The following is a 6,879-nucleotide window of genomic DNA, read 5'->3' as shown; positions in this document are numbered from 1 at the left end:
CTGATGTATGAACTGAAGTGAAAATTTAAAATTTCATTTTTAGGATTCCTAAAAGCTTAAAAACTCATGCTAATCGACGTAATCTGAACTCCTTCTAAACTTTATTTTCAGTTAATACTTATGACTAAAAAATAATTTGGGATATTCTTTTACAACAGAAAAATTATACTCCAAATATTTAGCAGTGTTATTGGGCCAGTGCGCGGCACGGGCTATCCCTTACTAGTAACATATTAGAAGCAAGTGTGTTTCACTGGCTTGGCCTTATGTACACGGGTGTTCAAAAGACAACTTTTGCCAAATTGGAACCGCCATTAATTTTTAAAAGTGTGATATTTTACATTTGCTTTTGCGGTAGTTGTAAACCACTATTAGTAGGCGTTTGGACATGAACTTGAAATAATTAATTCGGGTAGAGATTGATTTGAAGTTGAAATTGTGTTTGGACATGCAATTGAGATTCTAAAAGTATACTTTTTATCATAAATAAGAAGAGCCCACAATTTGAAAAAATTATTAAAACTTTCCCAAATATGGGTCGAGCAGGTGTGGGCGTTATGAAGAGGAGTTGATTTTACGGTTTGGACAGGGAACAATGATTTTATGGAAGAATTACGTTTTAACAAATATGGAATGGTAAAGTAGGAAGTAAAGTAGGCCTTGGTAATCCAATAAATATGAGTCTATTTAAAGTTATGGATCTAGTTTTAAATTTTAAAAAAATAAAAATCACAAATTTGTAATTAAAATTCTACCTTTTTTTGTAAATTTAGGATTTAAATCAAAATTCAAGTTGAAGTTGAAGTTTTGTTGAAAATGTCTCAAGTATAAAGGCCCACTTGGTAGTTTTGAACTTTTTCCATTTCCCCCCCAAATGACCCTTCCCATAGTTTCTTATTGATGTTTATGACTTACGGGGACGGGTGACACGATTTCTGAGATAATCAGATGAGTACCGGGGGAGAAAACAGAAGTTTTAAGTTTCTTAAGTTTAAGGTTTAAAGGGGTTGACCAATAATTGACTTTTGGATAAATACCTCCAGAATGACATTCTGATGGTTCCGTTAGGTCTGGAACGTGATTTTTGACTTAGTTCGATGGTCGGAAAAAATCCCAAGAGGTTCGGGTGAGATTTCGGTACTCTACCGAGATTTATGTGCTATTGATAAAGTTACGGAGTTTTTGTGGATAAATGTGTCTTAACGTTCCGTGTAGATGTTTTGACGATTCGAGCAAGTTTGTAGCGTCGTTTATACTCAAGTAATATGTTTGGTTTGTGTCCGGGAGGTTCCGAACGAGTTTCGGGTGGTTGATCGGAGGCTTTGAAGTTTTGATTGCAATTTTCTGGTGCAACAAATTTAAAAATACCGGTTGTGTCCCTATTTGCGTTCATAAATTTCAGACTTCTTTTACAACTTCAATTCATCATATCTCTCTCATCTTAAGACCAAATTTGGCAATTCAAAAGGCTATCTTGGGTTGAATCTCGCAAGGATTATGTTGGGCTTGTCAAAGTGAGTTTCGTGATCATTTAGCAATTGATTCGAGCTGTGATAACTACTATGTTTTTCACTTTGTTTCGAAATTTAGTCATTTTTCTCACAAGTTTGGGAGCTCGGATTAAGGCAATTTCGAAGACATTCTTCTCGTGTTTGATGATTTCTTACATTATTTAGAGTTGATTTCATGGTTGGGTGTTGGAAAATTGGATTTTTTTTAACCTTAGGTTGGATTTTTGGGAAAATAACAAATTGAAGGTCAAGTTGGAGTCCTTTTGACTAGGTTTTTTAAATTTAAGCCTTTTGAGTTGAGGACACACTGTTTTGAAAGGAGAATTCTAATTTGGTCCTTTGAAGTTCGGGGTCACTTTTTGATTTGGATTTCGACATGACTATTATATTCCAATATGTGTGTCTACGAACTCGTATGCTAACGTAAATCACGTTCTTGATTAAATTGGGATCATTCGAAAGGCGCTCTGAAAGAGGAAGGCTTTGTTGTGAGTTTGTAGTGTGCTCAACTGTTACACCTCGATTTTTTTTTTCCGTTCATGTACAGTGAATAGAGTAGTGAAGGGCACGAAGTAGACGATGTTTCGATAAGTAAGAAATAGCACTTGATGATCCTAATTGAGATTTCAAAGGCATTCGAAGTAAGAGAAGAAAGTTTGCTAAGAAAGGCAAGGTATACGTTACGAACTGGAAAGGATTTACAAGTGATAAGTTAGCGATGATTTAATGACGTACGGAGAAGAGTTATAATGTCCCTTATATTGTTAACGAGGTGTTAAACAAGTGTCGAAGGTTCCATAAGGATTGGAGATCAAACGAACGACGGAGATCATTTCGGGGGGAAATGGGGTTATACGGCAAACTTATACGGTCCGTATAACATTATACGGTCTGTATAACACCTAGCAGAGATAATGTTTGCCTGGTGATGAACCACGACCACTTATATGGGCCGTGCAACGTTATACGGACCGTATAAGTGTCAGGTGGAAGTCTGACACGGGCTAAGTTAAGTTCGATTATATAAATGTGTTCCCACTTCACTAATTTCATTTTCCACTTCTTCATCTCTCTCAAGGCTTCTCGCAGGGTTCACACTTCTTCCATAAGAACTCGAGAGAGATTCAAGATCAACTTCATCGAACCAAGAGAGTTAAGTATGAAACACATTAAAGTTCATCCAAGCCAAGGAATTCCTATGGAAGTGAACTAGGGTTTTGGTGCAAGAGAAGTATTTCCACTCAAAGCTTACTCCTACACTATCTAAGGTAAGTTTTATGATCATTCCATGTTATTTAAAGTAATGAGAGGTTGAAAGACTTGGATTGTGGAAGGATATAGAAAATGGGTCATGAATGTGGGGATAGTGATGTTTTGAGTGGTAGTTTGGAATAAGTCATGAATATTGATATGTTGTGATTATAATTATGTTAAAATGACATTTAGGACATGGGATAAGCATTATATGTGAGAAAACATAAGAGTGTACTATGACCATGATTATGGAGGAATTGAAGTGAAATTGTGAAATGTGGATAACGTAGATGAATGATGATTGTTGCTTATGATATTGTGAATGTTGTTATGGATGTTTGGGAGTTTATATGTAATATGAGGAAAGTTGTATAAACAAAGGAAATGCTGCCCAATTTTCTCTAGCCTTAGTAAGCATGTTCTTATAATTGATTAGCTAATGTTAATACGAACTTTCTTGAAGGTAGAAACGCGAGCATCGAAGGAGAACAATCAAACGATAGAATAGCTAAACGAAAGAGGTATGTAAGGCGAATCTTTTCCTTCTATGGAATGACTCCTATGGCATGAATCCTCCTATTTTCCCATGATCTTCCTAAATAAAGGAAACTATGAGTCCATCACTATAAAGAGCTACATACGCATATGATAAAGAAAAGAGATACGACTCGAGCATGATAATGATGACGATGAATTTAAGTATAACGAATCCTAGAGTAACATACGATGTCCATGAGGTTAATGATCCTAAATATGGTTCCATTGATGCTTTTCTTGTGTACACTTACCTTAAAATGTTAGTTCCCTCAAGGTGAGACATAATGATTATGATCACTCCATAATGTAATCGGGGGTTCACGACCTTACGTCACCCCGACATAGCCATAGTTGCCTTGAAGTTCTAATGTATGTTTGACGATAAATGTATAATGATGTTAAGTTTACGATGGGCATATGTCTATACGATTCCACCGTGCCTAAATAGCCGGGCATGTCACCGTGAAGGCGGGCTACATACGATTCCACCGTGCCTAAATGGCAGGGCATGTCACCGCTAAGGCGGGCTGCTATGTTTACACCGAGCCTAGAGGGCCGGGCATGACACCACTAGTGGGCGGCATATGATGGTTACCCGGACGCGGGTTAACGATGATGATATATATGATACGATGATGTATGCGCCATGATGATTCATGTACTACGATTATATATGATATATGTATGAAATGTATCCACCCTTAAAAGTTATGGGAGTTATATCTTCGTCTTATGTCTTATGATTTCTCTATTATATTCATTTCATTCATTCCTTACATACTCGGTTACAATGTTCGTGCGACATCCGTTTTCTTTGGACGCTGTGTTCATGCCCACAGGTAGTCAGGGAGGTGATCCAGACTCGTAGGAGCTATTAGCTGACTTGAGAGCACTCCATTGTTCCGGAGGTGCCATTATCTTATTCTTTTATGTATATACAAGTATTTTGGGCACGACGGGGTCCTGTCCCGTCCCTATGTCTAGCACTCTAGTAGAGGCTCGTAGATACACATGTGTGGGTAGTATGGTCTCACGATTTTCCCCATATATATATATATATATATATATATATATGTTTTGATAGCTGAAGGGCTTATGTATATAAAAGGTAATTATGTTTTCAAGTGAAAAGAATGGTTTTCCTATGATTTAAGTATAAGATTAATGAATGAACGCTTGATGTGTATGATGGGTAATGGTATGAACGGTGCTCGGTGGTTAGCCCCGGGTACCCGTCATGGCCCCTAGTCGGGTTGTGACATCAACATTGAGGTAGGTTATGATTTATTCTTAAGACTCCGTTTGGAGAGCGTATATATTGTATACATACTAAAGGGTTGAGGGCGTGAAAAGGAAGGGGTTTATGTTGATTTTACTATTGAGTCGTTGCTATATTCTTGTGAACTCTAGGATTGGGTTGCCAGCTATAGATAGCTATACATGTTTTACCATATGTGTGAAATCTATCATGTATTGATTAATATGTGTTATATCCATCACTCTGAGCATGCCTACATCGCACCTTCATCATATTATGTGGTCCTCAGGCTCTATTTTTATGATGTGAGATATCTACAAAGTTATCATGGAATCTTTATGCTTAATGTGATCTTTCATAACTAATAATTTAGAATGAGTCATGGATTTATGGTACGAGATGGTTTCTTTAGGCCGGAAAAGAGTAAGAATGATGTTCTCACATTCCGATAGTATTGATTCGGATGGTACAGTGAGTAGTCATGGTCCATAGGAAAAAGACCTGGATGGTACAATGAAAGTATATGGACCTCGCGAGTCTCCCATGGGCCATAACTAGGTCAGAATGACCTATAGCGTGTGTGTACCGTGAGTAAACATTAGCCAGTGCACTACATTCAGTCATTCTTCTACTTCCTCCTATTTGGAATACATGCCTAACTGTTGTTATTACATGTGTTGACACCTAATTTTTGCCCTCCAATAATTTTATTTAATTATTCAGAGTTCTTGAGTCATAAACGGAGTGAAATATACATTTTACAGGTTAAAATTGAGTTTACAAAATTATTTCGGTGATATTTTGCCATTTCATTTGGTAAATTATCATCAGGTATACTATAGTATATCATCTTATATATTTGGTATATTTTTTGAGAATTTCAAACATATTTATCAAGATTTTAATTCAAAATAGTGAAAACAATTACTTAAGTAATTGTTTAAAATTATTAATGTCAAATTGATAAATATTTATTTTGTTTAATCAAGAAATTTGGTTAATGAACAAATAATCAACTACGTATCGATTTTATAAATTGTTTAACTTCTAAAAATTTATTTTCTTTTTGTGGCTGAGCATCGGGTGGTGGAGGAATTAGGGCTTCCGAATTCATTTTCGACCAAGGCTGCGAAGAAGAGTAAATTTCTTTCTTTTTATTTATTTTTAATATTTTGTGTTTCTGTTTCTTATATGTTTGTGTGCGATTAGTATGTGCTTATTAATATATGTGTTTGATTTAGTTTATTTTAATTAGTTTAGTATAAGTATTAGTTGTTTAGATGGCTCAGCTTAGGGGTTGTATGTGTTGATTCAGTTGATAAGCATGTCTATAGGACCTGCTTGGTCTAAGCAGTGTTTGATCATATGTTTATAGGAGATTTGTTAGTTCATTAGCATGTGTAGCTTGGTTTGAAGCCTGTTTAACTGTACATTTGTTAGGTTTGCCCAATTACTAGTAGGTGCTATCTGCTTTGAGTGTTTTACTTCTGGTTAGGGTTGGTTTAGCTAGTTTAAATGTTAGCATACCTATTTGGTTAGTCCAACTTAGTCTGGTTTAAGGCTGTTAAGCTAAGCATGCACTAGATTAAGCATTAGCATATTTGTGGCCTAGCACTTACTATTCAATTGTATGATTAGCCTAACCATTAATAAACCGTTGGCTTTGATGTGGTTCATGATTGATAATGTGTCGGCTTAAAATGATTGCAAGCATGTTAGATTGAGCTCAGGCTTCAACTTTAATTATGTGTGCGGTCAAATGGGTTCTAGACTATCAGCATGGCGATAAGTGTTTTTCTATGCTTAATTAGGTTCAACTACTATCTGATAAATTATTTAACTTATGTGTGTCTGTATAACCTAATCATGTATGTGCTGGATTGGTTTGAGGGGTCATTAGCCTGATAAATGTCATGTTTATCTTGTGTGGTTTAATACAGTTTAGATTAAAGAATGATTAGTCTGCAAACTTGTTAGGCACACTAGCTTAATATGTGAAATCTCAAACCCTACCCTGATTCATAAAATGCTATGTCAGTTCTGGTCCATAGTCTGTGATTAGCATGCTGAATATCAACTCAAAGTATCTGAGTATGAAGGCTAGGTATTGATAACTGCTTTCTAAAGCATGGTAAACACTAAATCTGATATGAAATGGCTTAAGTTAGGTTATGGAAGGAGTTTATACCTCATCTGTCCCAATTGAACTGCAAACAACTCATTCAAGCATGTGTATTCTTTGTTTAAATATGCCTAGTTGGCTCAAGATCTATTCTGTTTAAAATGTTGGCAATATTGATATACTTTTAGATTGACTAA

The sequence above is a fragment of the Lycium ferocissimum genome, chromosome 6, assembly GCF_029784015.1.
Source record: "Lycium ferocissimum isolate CSIRO_LF1 chromosome 6, AGI_CSIRO_Lferr_CH_V1, whole genome shotgun sequence".
Classification (NCBI taxonomy): domain Eukaryota; kingdom Viridiplantae; phylum Streptophyta; class Magnoliopsida; order Solanales; family Solanaceae; genus Lycium; species Lycium ferocissimum.
The sequence above is the reverse complement of the archived record's forward strand: the minus strand, read 5'-3'. Positions refer to the sequence as shown.